General features: G+C 43.2%; 1 long non-coding RNA gene across 1 annotated transcript in view; it reads right to left on the bottom strand.

Moving 5' to 3' along the window:
- LOC144581627 (uncharacterized) overlaps positions 1–13,923 on the bottom strand; it is a 29,922-nt gene extending 15,999 nt beyond the window's left edge. The window contains exons 1-2 of the long non-coding RNA XR_013532694.1: positions 13,819–13,923; positions 2,959–3,102 (exon numbers count right to left, since the gene is read on the bottom strand). This is a non-coding gene — a long non-coding RNA (uncharacterized LOC144581627). The remainder of the gene's footprint in view (positions 1–2,958; positions 3,103–13,818) is intronic.
- Positions 13,924–14,366: the final 443 nt, after the last annotated feature.

The raw sequence follows: 14,366 nt of genomic DNA, 5'->3' as shown, positions 1-14,366 counted from the left end.
CCTGAGAACCTGACCTGCACAAGGAGCAGCAGACGTGGGGATGCATCACCCAGACACCAGGCCTAGAGCCCAGGGGCTGTGTGGAGAAGATCCAGAAGAGTTTCTTGAAGCCCCCACTTGTTGAACCCCAACAGCAAGCTCACAAACGTGGCCTGATGCAGCACTCCAGCTAGTGCAAGCCCAGCAAACAAAGAGACTCATTTATGATGAAAATGACTTTGCACCACAGCCCGGTTGCTTCCAATAATGATGCTGGGTGGGAGAAATCTCTTTCTCAGCACTTGTAGCCCAGAATATGGGTATGTTCCATGGTGGCTAAAAGCGGGCTCCCCTCTGCTCCTGACACACTCCCCAGAGATGTCCCAACGTGACAACTTAGGCAGGGTCTTTGGATATTTGTTTCTTTGTGAAACAAATGGAGACTTGCAGAAAAAATTTAAGTCTTTAACTCCCATGTTAGCCAGCCATGTAAGGGAAGAAATGTGTGAAAGATTATAGAGGCCCTGGCTCCCAGGCTACACTACTCCTCAAGAATGCCATGAGTAAACAGAAGTCAGCAGTTTCTCTCATCTCAATTGCAAAGAGCTGAGGTTAGAGACACGTCCATTTTGGGAAAATACATTGAGTAAAAGTGATGTATCCTTATGTGACACATAGAGATGCTGTGTTTGTATACACTATTATAGCTCCAGCCAGATTTGGGAAGAAAGACGTGATATAGACTATGATACTGAACTTTTTGTGTAATTCATTTTCCATGATGACAAAGGTCTTCTATGCCAATCAATACTGAGCATGTAGGAAATACAGCACAACGGATACTATTCCTACGTATTATTCATATTATACAACTCCCACAGAGTGGTTATAAAGAACATCAAATAGACAGCATATGCTATAATGCCTTAGGAAATGAAAAACAGATACCAAATGTGAGTTCTGTCTGAGGGTGCTTATGAGTGGGGAAAATCCCTATGCCTTGAAAGTGCAGCACCATCGTGATATAGCAGTCAGGGTGGCCCTGCCATTTGCATATATTACTCTGTCAGTGCCACATATGTCTCACGTCCTATTTTCAAAGTCTTCAGAGAAGGAAAGAACTTCCTATATACTTAGCAACACTCAACACTATGAGCCCTGTGGCAACCACACGAGAAATGCAGCCCTGCAAATGCTGATTGAAAATGCGCAGGAGAAACCAGGCATGCTGCCTGATGGATGAGCACACAGGAAAACTCAAAGAAAGAAAGCGGGTACCTCCCCACCTCAGCCAGGAACAAATGACATCTTTTCAGGAAAATGTTTATAGCTTAGTCTTTATATAACAAAGTCTTTAGTAAGGTGCTTATAGAATGGATTTCATTTTGCTGAGCAAAGACAAGAGGATACATTTTAAGGAAAACACCCAGATTAAGCACAGCAAAGGATAAACTAAGCCCAGAAAACCTGGTCTGAATGGCAGGGTGATGGCTGGGCTTAGGGACAGTACCAAACAGCTGGTTTGGAAGCACATGGGGGAGGCCTGGCTCTTGCCTGCTAAGGATTTTGAACCAAGGAGGGCCTGAAAGGTTGTGATTAATAACCTGATGTGATGACTTGAGACTGTCAGAATGAAGAATTAATTGGGGTGAGCCTCGCCTGGGAAAGAGAAACAAAAGGAAGCATCAGGGCAAGTCATAAGCAGGTGCGATTAGGATGGTGCCTGACACGCGGTGTGAGGTCGTGAAGGAGCTGTCGGTCAAAAGGGTTGTGAAGCGTCCGAAGAAAGCGGGAGACAGATTCAAGAGAAGCTGAAAAAGCAAAATCCACAAGGCTCATCCAAGCACTGGATTTGGGGGTCCCCCCAAAATGAGAGAAGCTATTTTAAATGGGGAGAGGTCAGCCTATTCAAACACCACATCCACCTTCCAGGACTCAGCATTGCCCGCGGTGGGTGCAGCCTTCCCCAGCAGCCAGGCAAAGACTATTCTGGCATCATTTTCTCCATCACAGCCTGAGCCTCAGCTCTGTGTCACTGATGTCACTTAAAGGCTTTTTTTAAATCAAGGTTCCCAGAGCCCACTCATCATCTAAAAATGGACATATTGTGCAAAGACAGATCAAAGTGTTTGCCAAAAGCATGAGCTGGCGGTATTGTCCTGGAGGCAGCTGGAACGGGATCATAATTTAGTTAGCAAAACCCTAATTCACCATATAGTGTTCTCTCCTACAAAACCACATAGGCAGAAGTCCTGATCAGGACTGTCCCTCGCATTGTGGGAGTGGTCTGCACCCTTGGCCCAAGCCCCCAAATGCCAGCAGCTCGCTTAGTAGTGATGAAAACAAAAACCATCTCCTATCTTTCCAGATACCTCCCAGGAGAGCGACACGCTTCCAGGGGAATCCTAGACACACACAAAGGCTAGGGCTGTGATCCAGAGGCAGCCGGTTTTGTCCATTTCTTTCAAAGGAAAGGCCCAGAATGTAAAGAACACACATTCTCTTTCCGTTGCAGAAGAAAACAATTGATGTTCCCTCAGGCCTTTTTGGAACTGTGTGGGCAGAATTATAAAATGACCAGCAATGACCCCAAAACCTCCCTCTGGAACCCCCTTTGCAGTGAGCAGGACCTGCAAAGATGCTGGGACATCACTCAAGTGGTGAGGTCATGTTTTATGGCACAGTTGGCTTTAAATAAAGGGGATGGTTCTTGCAGGTTTCACCTCACTGGGGGAGCCCCTAAGAGGATGTGGCTGTCCTTGGAGGAGGAGGTTCAGAATTGAGGGGAATTTGATACAAGGGGAATTCCCCCATTGCTGCCGTTGAAGACAGAGAGGCCATGGAGCAGGAAAAGGTGCTGCTTCCAGGCACTGAGAACGGCCCCCACGTGGCTGCCTGAAACAGAATAGAGACCTCCATCCTGCAACACAAAGAACTGAATTCTGCCATCCGCTTCAATAAGCTGGGAGACAGACTTACCCAGAACTTCCAGATGATAAAGCAGCCAGGCCAACAGCTTGATTTCACGTTCACGAGATCCCAAGGTGAAAGATCAACTAGCCATGCCTGGACTTTCGACCTGCAGAACTGTGCTGCTTCAGACTCCAAGTCTTTGGTGACATGCTGTGCAGCAATAGAAAAGGAAAATAAAGGACTTGATGGAATGTTCCTTAAGACAACTGAACTCCTTTTGCTGGAGTTTTTATTATTTTTATATTTTAAAAATATATTGTATATTAAAAAATATATTTTATTATGTTTATTATAATAATTACTTATTAACTATTTTTATTATTATTTGGCTTCTCAAGTATCTAAATCTGGATCCTCTTTGTTTAAGTATGAGCAACAAGTCAACTGAGGAAAGGTAGCACTTACACAGGTGTGTGCAGAGTTAAGAGAAACTGACAACAGGGGATGCAGCTCCAGGGAGACCCTGGCAACCCTAGACCCAAAAGGAAAAGGGGAGGTGTGCTTCCCAGGACCCAGAGAAAGCAGCTGCATGGGAAGAAACTGTGGCCTTCAGTGCAGAAATTCACATGGCACCACGACCTTATGGGTGGGAACTGGCAGACCATCTTCCAGCGCCACTGGCCAAACTCGATAGGAAGGCAGAGGGCAAGAGAACCTTGGAGAATTGGGCCATGAGAGTCAGTCTTCTCCAGCACACAGCAGGTAGCAGAGAGAGGAGAGAGGAGATGGAAAGGCAAATAAAAATCTTCAGTACTGAGGAGATGCTGATTCTAAAAATTGCCCTAAATTGGGGCAGTCAGAGCTTGGAAGACTTCTGGCCTCTAGAAGGAGATCATAAATAAGGAAATTGACTGTGTCAGTCATATTTGTAATTCTTTTGGAACTTAGACAACCTTGGGCAAGGGCAAGGTTGAGACCTGGACCCCAGCAACATAAATGCCAGGAGAATGCACGGCTGAAAGTCATGCCCCGTCTCTGTGCAGCTGCTCTCAGTGAGTGAGTCACAGGAGAGAAGTGACACTTGAGGTGAGCTTGCAGACACAGGAGGAAGAAAGATATTCCATAGACAGGGAACAGTGTGCACAAAGGCATGAAGCAGGCATGTTCAGGCAAGGCCACTGTGACAAGCGAAATACCTGCACATGTTCATGTGTGGTCATGTGTGCACATGTGTGTGCCTCGGTGGGATGTGGACTAAATAGGATGAGGCCAGATGGTGACATAAACTTATGTTATAAAACAGAATCAATTTAATAATAAAATGCCTGCAATATAAAGATGCCACAGATTTAAATATAAACCCTCTCACTCCATCAGCAACTGGTCGGTAGCTTCCTGTGGCTTTCTGGATCTTTACATGGCTCTTTCATGAAGACCTTCACTCAGATGTCCCTCTTTAATGGAATCTCCACTAACTACTTGATCAAAATGAACCCCCTCCCATTCTCAGCCCGTTTTCATCACATGACCCCACGTTAGCCCACTCTTTGGAATCCGCTGAATTGCTTATTCACTTGTTTATTTTGTGACCTAGAATCATCAGCTTCCTGAGAACAGTCACCTTCGCTGTGATATTCATCTCCCAGCTCCCATCACGGAGCTGGCAGAGCAAGAAGAAATGTCAGCCTCACACCACTCAGACAAGACAGGTCTGCCGAGCAAGAAACCAGCCCCATTCATTTCTGCCCTGATAAGAAAGGAGAGGAGCCAACACTGAAAGAAGACAACACTAAAAGCAGAGATAACACTGAACGAAGGCTCACTTTCTTCCTCAAAATAGCGCCCCTCCCCCACCGCCGAGAAGAAAGAGAAGAGAGCTGAGAACCCGAAGGAGAGAATGGCTGCTGGAAGCCGAGTACGCCAAGCCCAGCCCCACTGTATTTCCCATCCCATGAAGGCGCGGGATCCACCTGTCCTCAGGATTCCCACAGACAAAGCACGCTAGCCAGCAGGGAAATGATCAATGCTGCGCTCTAAACACCTATCCACATCCACATTTTCCACCACCCTGCCACCCAGCCTTGGCTCCAGCTTGAGCATGGCAACTCTTGCCCCCTGTACACGCCCATCTGTCCTCCACAAAGTGAACTTTCTGAGTATGTCTCTTATCATGCCATTCTTTCTTTAAGAAAACAAAATTCTAGCTAGGGGCAGGGAAAGATAAGACAAGCATGCAGTATATTGTAGTTCCATAGAGTAAAAAAGTGCTCAAAAATAAGTAAGTAAATAGATGGATGTATGGACAGATGGATGGATAGATGGAGAGATGGACAGATGGATGGATAGAGAGATGAACAGATGGATGGATGGACGGATGGATGGAGGGTTGGATGGATGGGGAGATGGATGGACAGATGGATAGATGGACAGATGGACAGGTGGATGGACAGGGAGATGGACAGATGGCTAGATGCACAGATGGATGGATGGACAGATGGATGGATGGGCAGGAGCACATCAAAAAAGCATAGAAGCCAAACAGAAAGAGCAGCCAATGTCCAAAGCTGAAATCATTTGAGCTGCCAAAGCCATAATAATGAAGATACTGGATTGTCACCCAAAGGCTCAAATAAATGTCCATGAGTGAACACTGTTATAAATAAATATCTGGCAAATCTTTCCTACAAAAAATCCATTTAATACATGTAGGAGAGATGAAGGAACCAGAAAATCACCATGGGAACACCACAGTAAAAATTGTTGGCCAGATGTAGTATCTCATGCCTGCAATCCCAGCACTTTGGGAGCACAAGGCAGGCAGATCACATGAGGTCAGAAGTTCAAGACAAAGCTGGCCAACATGGTGAAACCCTGTCTCCAGCAAAAATAAAAATTAGCCAGGTGTGATGGTGTGTGTCTGTAATCCCAGCTACTCAGGAGGCTGAGGCAGGAGAATCATTTGAACCTAGGAGGAGGAGGTCACAGTGAGCCAAGATCATGCCACAGCACTCCAGCCTGGGTGACAGAGCAAGACTTCTTCTCAAAAAAATATATTGTTTCAGGCAAGAGCCACTAATGAATGCTAAAACCAATGGGAAAAAGTTTAAGGAGGAAAATGATTTTACATTACCTCAAAGTAGCTCCTCCAAAATCAAAAAGGGAATTATAGTAACTTTACAGTCAAGAAATCCCACACATACACACACAAAAAAAAAACACCTTCAACAGTGATCCAGGTTAAAATCCCCAGTGGTGAGTCCCGTGGACATCCCAGACCCCTGATTGGATGCTGAGGAGGGTGCCTCACCTCTGTGGAACTCTTCCTAAAAGTATAGCCTCTCTCTGATCATGAGAAAACATCACGCACATGCAGATTGGGAGATGTTTTGCCAAGTGCCCAGCCAGCAGTCTTCCAGTGTGTCCGGGTCATGAAAGACTGAGGAAACACTGAGGAACTGTCACAGGTTGGTGGAGAGGAAGGAGGAGTGAGGACTAAATTCAGATGGGATCCTGGCTGGGTCCTGGCATGGAAAAAAATCCTTAAAGGAAAAACTGATGAAAACTTAATAAAGTCTGTAGTTTAGTTAATGGTATTGCCAGCATTAATTTCTTAGCTTTGACAAATATACTGAAGTAATAGAAGATTTGATAGTAGAGGAGTTGGATGAAAGATACATGAGAACTCTGTGTTACCTTTGAAACTTACAGTCAGTAGGGTAAAACCAAGTATCTGCAGGGACATGAAAACTACCCACCAGCATAGCCCCTGTTGTTGCTATCAGTCTGGTTCCATCTGTCGTGATCCCAAATGAAAGGTCCTCCCCCTCAACATACACTCCCCGCACACAGATACCCACATGCCATCACTATTCAATCCCACCCTATCCACATAGGCCCCTAAAGGTAGCACATGGCTTCGCATCCAGGGGCCTAGCCCTTCATTGCCCCTTTATCTCAGATTCCTTTCCCATCTCTGTTTAAAAAAAACAGACAATAAAAAAAAAAAATAGCCAGGCATGGTGGCAGTCACTAGTAGTCCCAGCTTCTCAGGAGGTTGAGGTGGATGGATTGCTTGACTCCAGGAGGTTGAGGCTGCAGTGAACTATGCCCTCTAGCTTGGTTGACAGAACAAGGCTGTGTCTCACCACGTCATTGCACTCTAGCTTGGGTAACAGAACAAGACCATGTCTCAAGAAAACAATAGAAAAGGATGCTCTTACCTTTCCACACCTGGATGTTGCTACAATTTGGATATTTGCCCCACCAAACCTCATGTTGAAATTTGATCCCAACGTCAGAGGTGGGGAGGAGTTTGGGTCATGGGGTAGACCCCTCATGAATAGATTAATGTTCTCCCTGGGGCGGGGGAGTTCCTCAGCCAATTCCTCTTTCAAAATTTAAACCGATAGATGCACCTCTGCATGACACCCCGAGCCCCACTTCCACTGCAGCAGAGCAAACTTCTCCCTCCCTGTGTACCCCACTCCTGTGTTCCCCGTGCTCACTTATACTGCAGTCCCTGTCACATGGTCTTGCTGATTTGTCTGCAGAAGCCACCCCCACTTAGACTCCAGGTGCCTTTCAGCAGAAACTAGTCAATGCTCTGAGTGGGAGTTACTGGGAAGGAGGGGCCTCCCGGAGCCCAGCAGGCTGTCGGTGAATCAACATCTGCAAACAGAGCCTGCAGAGGAGGCCGGCTGGGTGTGTCCTCACAAATGGCCCTTGTTCACCACTGTCCTCACAGTCACCCAGAGCATGGGGTCCGCCAGCAGCCATCTGCAAAAGGCCCGTGCAAAAGTCACTTCCCTGGGCTCTTCGAAACAACAGTGTCTAACCTAAAACATGTAAGAAAAAGAAAGACAAGTTTACTCCTCAAGAAACTGAATTGCTTTTAGATATATCTGGGGAAAAAAAATCATTAATGCCAACAGGGTAATCATATATGAGCTAGAATAATCCCTCATGAAATCAAGACCCCTCAAACGTAGCACTCACCATGGCTAGCTTGAGTCAATTTGTGTATTTAAAAGTAATAGACTTGCCTTTTTTTTGTAAAGTCTAAACTACACATTTTTCAACATTTTGCTATACTCGCTTTTCACGTTCTCATGAACCCAAATGCCTGCAGGTGCTGGGTGCTGCTGTCCCTTGCCATGCCATGCTCCGAGGCTCTGAGAGGAAGATGTTTCTCCCGTGATGTTGGAGAGTTCGTTGTCCCTCTCATTTGATATTGGCAATTCTCCCAGGCCACGAGCTAATGGATGCAAGCACTCTGGGTCTTGCTTCGAGGTCAGCGGACACTTCTTTTAAGTTGTTCCTGGAATATGGTTTTTCATATTGATTTCTCAGAACTCCAAAACAGAGTCCAAATAGCAGCACAGCACTAGGTCCAGGATTTCAGAGCCCGCTCCTGATTCGTGGCATTTAATGTTTCATTCATGCGGCTCTTACATAACTCTGCACCTTCACCCTGCTGTCCATTTTCCTACATTCACCTTCAATATTTGATCACACAGAAAGCAGCCAAAACGATAGCTGCAGCTTTTGGAGCTAGACTCAGAGGTAATTCTTCTTCCTGTTAATGCAAAAAAAAAAAAAAAAGCCGAGAAAGGAACAGCATTCATATCTCAGAAGAGAAGCTTTTTGAAAATGGTGGTTTCATTGAACTCCTTGTCACAACAAAGCAGCGAGCAGAGAGCTATGAGCAACCTTTGCAGTGTTTGCTCGCTTCTCCTCTTCTAAGCAGCAGGCTGAGTGTCAACAACACCCCAGCCATCCCCTCAAGAAGGTGGGATGAGAAAAGCCTGATATCTACCTGCCCCCAAAATATCTCAGTGCCCCGCTGTGACTGGTCCTTTTCCTACTCTCCTGAGCTCCCCACTGGAAAAGCGCAGATGTGATCACAGCAATGCTTCTGTTTTCGCTGCAGCTGTCCTCTCGACCTTCTCGTTATCACTGAATGTCATCCATTTTTCAGATACGTCCGAAGCATACTTCAATCCACCCAGTCAGGTAAACTGGAAATGTGAAATCCTTTCTCGTCCCTCTACTTAAACCTCCCATCCTCCTCCCACCCCACAGGTCACCAAGTCCTGTGCTGCCCCCTCTGAAACACCTCTGTAACAGAGCCCCTATTTTCATCTCTAATGCACTTGTGAAAGGTCAGCTCTGATGTTTGCACCATGGAGCTACAGTTCAGAATTGCCTCCGGTCCTTTTCCAGAAGGCTGCAAGGGAAAAAGAAGTAGAAAGAGGAAACAGATGGGCTCTAGCCCCAGGAGCAACACAAGCAGTGAAAAAGTCTTGAAAAATGGAAGCAGGAAGACACAGGATGATTTCATTTCCATCTGACCAAACCCTCAGAGCAAAGAGGACCCAAATTTAGGTGAAAATGTGCAACGTTTCCATTACTGGCTATGGAATTATTCTTTCTGTTTCTTTGTACTGAAAAGTAATTGGCCCTTAGAACATCTCCAAAGATTTTGTGCTGTTGTGCTTATGTTGGAACGGGTCCAGAGAGCACAGAGTAAAGGGAGAAGGGGTGGGGATTCAGAAGGAGATGTTACAACCAGACCTTTCCCCACACTGTACTGGAGAGAAAAATCTTACAAATGGGAAGAAGCTTCAGAAGAAGTACAGAGGAAGAGAATAAAGGAGCATTTTGCAGACTCCGGCCTCGGCCGTAAGACTTGCGAAACATTGTCACTACTGCAGCACTCCGCCTCTCCCAAAACAGGCTCTCTGCTGCCTTCTCTCCAGTCAGGAGCCAAGGTCCCCAAAAAGGACGCAAACAACCCCAGGGAGTTCTAAGAAGTGCTTGATAGCCCCTCCTCATCCCTGTCCCTCCCAAGTTCTGCCCAACCGGCTTCTGCACATAGTTGTGCTCATGGTCCAACACCATAAACGAGACACAAGTGCCTGGAATCTCCAAAAACTTAGTGCTAATTGTGACCTGATTTTAGTTAGGATTATGACTTAAATTCAACCATCAGTTTTAGCTCCTTTGTTTCATTTGGTAGTTAGCTGAGATGTTATTTTTTTAAGTTCTATTTAACTTAGGTTGGCATAGAGGTATAAAAACACAGCTCGCAATTTGAAACATACGACAGAAAACATTTTCAATTGTGTGTTCCAAGGTTCTTATGGTGTAGACAATTTACGCAAGCTTGTTAATCTGTATACTACTTTAAATTAAAGTATTTTCATGGAATTCTAGTGTTAATATAATTTTTAGTATACTAATACTTGAAAATTTACAAACATATTAATAAATCCAAATAAGAAATCCTTATGCCTATAGCTTTTATGCAGCTATAAAACGAAAACAAGTTGACAAATTAAATTGTCATTTTAGTCTTGACTTATTAGTTACATACTTTTGTTGAATTTAATACTATAAATTGTGTCATTCTACTAAAACTGCATTGGTGTTTCCAACAGGAATATGGTAGAGACTATTACTGTCCAGGTTCTACTTGGCTTGGGAGTTCCACAGTACAACCCACCCTGTGCCCTGTGATAACCCCAATCTGCAGCCATTACCCCGGATTCCAACAGCTCTGAAGTTTTTATTCCTTTAGCACTTTGTATCATATTTAACTTTCTCAATGAATTCAAACATATCATTCATAAATTAAGTCCTCCAATATGGGTGGGGTTGAGCTAATTTGTATCCTTCTTCCACTACAAAGACAAATGGAAGCTAAATTAGATGCAACAAAATAAATAAATAATAACCAAGGTAGTCAAACTCACAGTGAAAGATTGTCTTCAGGTACTAGACGTATAAAGAAAACTCAAAATCACGGCGATAAAATGTGAGAGCGTGCTGTGCCCCAGAAAAACATGAGGATGTAGCAACTAGATATGAGACTAAATGGCTAGAAGATGCCATGTCCTCTTAGCCACGAAAGCTGTAATCTAGAATCCTGCAAAAATCCAACACCATGAAGGGTTTCTTCCTCAGTAGCAGATTTAAAAGAACAGTGTTCTTAGGCCTATGACAGCAATGAGGAAGTTTATGTGTCACTGGGACTATACAATGGAAAAATATATCTCAATCCATGAGAAATTAAGCAGCATCAGTACCAGAAGCTGGTTAGGAGTTTAAATTTAATGTTTTTGTGTGTAAAGGGAATGCTGAGTCAACATGGTAACTTTTAATTTCTAAATTGGCAGAAGTCCTGGACTTTCAAGCAAAGAAAATCCAAATAATGCCATAGTATCATGTTCAGGACCTGAGAAAACTGGGACACAGGAAGAAAATGAGCTCATAAGCAAACATTAAAACACACACAGAAGCGGAAATGTTCTATAAATTCTATGTTCTATGAGTCAGAAGCAAACACATTGAACAGGATCCATAATTTATGTAATAAAACTATTTGTCAAAGACTATGGAAGAAGAATGTTTAAAATTAGTAGTGTGAAAAGAAGGACTAAGACTACATTATAAAAGCAAGATTAGGAGATTTCTGCCTCCAATAACAGTGGGCTTGATAATTAAAAGTACTCTCTAACTGAAAACCTGTGCAAAATACAAAAACAAGAAACTCAACAAAATAGTAAAGAATTACCAGGCTCAGATGTGAATAACATGGCACATGAACCAGACATTCTAGGCTACTTCTTTTCTTTAGGGGCATGTGCCAAATTCAGAGGAAGTTGAGTGGCCAAGGGGCATGTTGACACATTTAAAATGTTCTTAAAGCTAAAGAGATGGAGGTTAGCATCAGGGCCCGCCAGGCCCTATGCAGGAAGTATCCTGGTGAAGTCTTTCTCTTGGATTTGATTTCCAAAGGCTGCACCCTAAGAACAAGGGTCTATAATGCAGACTCTCACAGTATTTCAGTTCAATTTAAAACAATCTCAAGCCCTGAAATCAGGCAGAAGTAATCTCACATTGTTTGTGTAGCCAGGCATCTTGCAAAATAAATGTAACTCTACGCTGAAGGAAAGCAATAACATTCTAGACCTAATATTCTTCCATACAGATTGGCAATACCATATCCAGCCACAATTTAAAACAGAAAAACACTTAAAGAAATAAAAGTTCACAAAAGAAGACCAACAGAAACATATAATAGAAAAAAACTCAAGGAGGCACAGATGTTCAACACAGATTTTAAATAACTATAACTTAATATTAAAACAGAAGACAAGGTTGAAATTATGTATTAAAACACTTTTAAGGAAACAAACAGAAAATCACTTAACTTGTCTGATTTTCAGTTGCTAAATTTCTTAAAGGGGACTAAGAATAATGACTAGCTCACATAATAAGGTCATGAGGATCCAATGAACTTACATGAATGAAAGGTGTTAAAGTGTTATATAAGAATTTCTTCTTACCATTGTAAACATTGTTCTAAACTTGTAAACATTTTACAGCAGAGATACTGATTTTGAATTTTGTAACTATTTGGCCAAATATATATGCTTTGCCCACGAAAGGACAATATTCCACTTGTTTGAATAGGTAGATACCTACACACACACACACACACACACACACGTACACAACAGACACTAGTGTATGTATGTGTGCATATACATTAATAACTAATTAAAATTTTGATTAAAAACATTTTAGAGCTGACATAATATAACTGAGATAAATTCAGTGTTATTTCACCAACAGATTAGACATAGCTGATGGGAAAATCAGTACATTGGAAAATAAATTAGAAAAAAATAAATATCATAAAGAGGGAGAGACAAAGGTATAGAAGAAATAACAGAGGAGAGAGAACAGAGGGAATGAGTTTGCCTAGCACAGATGTTTCTTGACTACTAGGAAAAGAGGAGGAAGAAGATAGAGAAGAAAACAACAATATTTGAAGTTAATGACTCAGAACTTTATGACATTGATGAAGAACATTTTCTACAGAATCCAAAGCCTAGACCATCTTGTGTGTTTATTCTATTAACTGCTTTATTTCTCTCCGTTGTGGTTTATTTCCACTTCTTTCACATTTTTCATTCCCTTGGGCTTTGGCATAAAAGTCTCACCAAGTTAGACAGGCTGGCTAAATGCCTCGAACTTCCCACTGAACCCCAAAAAGAGCCACACAGTGGGAATACGCATCACATCCTAGGACTAACAGATTCATCCTCAGGCTAAGAGCAAAAGCTAAATAATCTGTCCCTAGACAGGATTGAACTAAATGGAAGTGTTCATCTAGTGATTACATTGCCTCCCAGAGCAAATATGACAACCTATAGAGGAAGAAATCAAAATCCAGGGTTTCTACAATGCAACATCCAACAAACTCACTATAAAGTTAGAAATTATTAAACATAAAGAGAAGCAAAAAAAAGGGGGGGGAGACCATAATGAAGAGAAAAAGTGCAATTAATAGGCACACACACACACACAGAGATGGCCCAGCCTTTGAAATAAGCAGAAAAGAATTTACAGGATAAACCAATGAAGTCTTTGAAACAAAAAGAATGGGACAGGAAAAGAAAAGTGATGAAAGAATGGGTCATAATTTTCTAAATTGAGAAAATAAATAAATTAAAGTAAATCAGTTCACAGTTACAAGTAGCTCTCAGTTAACTGTAAGTAGGATGGAGGAGGAGAAAGGGAGGGGGGAGGGAGTGAAGGAAGCAAGGAAGGAAGGAAATAAGGAAGGAAGAAAGGGAATAAAAAAGGAAGGAAGGAAAGAAAGGCAAGCATGCCAGAAAACTTCAGTCAAACAAGAAAACCAAAGGTGGAAAGGAAAGCTCAAACATAACCCATAAGACTTGCTGATTCAGCTCTGACAAATAAAGAACTTGGAAGTCAACACTCCCATCCATTCTTAGAAGCTCAACAACTGAAAATAATTTTTTTAAAATTAGACTCATCAGAAAAATGAGACTGAAGGGCAAACCTCCACCCCCAAATCTAGAAAAACAGGCACAACAGGAGCTATGTACCCACCACGGTCTGTGTACCCGGAGCAGGAGCGCTGGAGCCACGGACTGGAGGAAGCACACACTCGCTCGTCTGAGTTGCTGGAGGCTTAGTGCAGACCAGCAAGAGACTGAGAAATTTCTGGAAACCACAGCATGGCAGGAGGCGTGAGGGAGCCCACACGTTCATGGGCTTTGCTACCTGGACACACACCAGGTTTCCATGGTGAGGATCTAAGAAAGATCCCTTTTGGCTATGGCAGGGAAAAGGGAAGAAATATCAAACTCTTAAGTGAAACAACTCAGAAATAGAGTCAAATGCTGCACGTTCTTATGTATAAGTAGGAGCTGAATCATTTGTACAGGTGGATGTGGAGTGTGGAATATTAGACACTAGAGACTCGGAAGGGTGGGAGGGTGAGCAGGGAGTGTGGGATGGGAAATTACTTAGTGGATACAATGTACATTATCTGGGTGATGGTTACACCACGCCACTACACAGTATATTCCCATAACAAAACTGCATGTGTACCTATTACATTTGCACACAAAAAAAAAGGCAGTGGGAGAGGGGAA

The sequence above is a fragment of the Callithrix jacchus genome, chromosome 2, assembly GCF_049354715.1.
Source record: "Callithrix jacchus isolate 240 chromosome 2, calJac240_pri, whole genome shotgun sequence".
Lineage (NCBI taxonomy): Eukaryota > Metazoa > Chordata > Mammalia > Primates > Cebidae > Callithrix > Callithrix jacchus.
The sequence above is the reverse complement of the archived record's forward strand: the minus strand, read 5'-3'. Positions and strand labels throughout refer to the sequence as shown.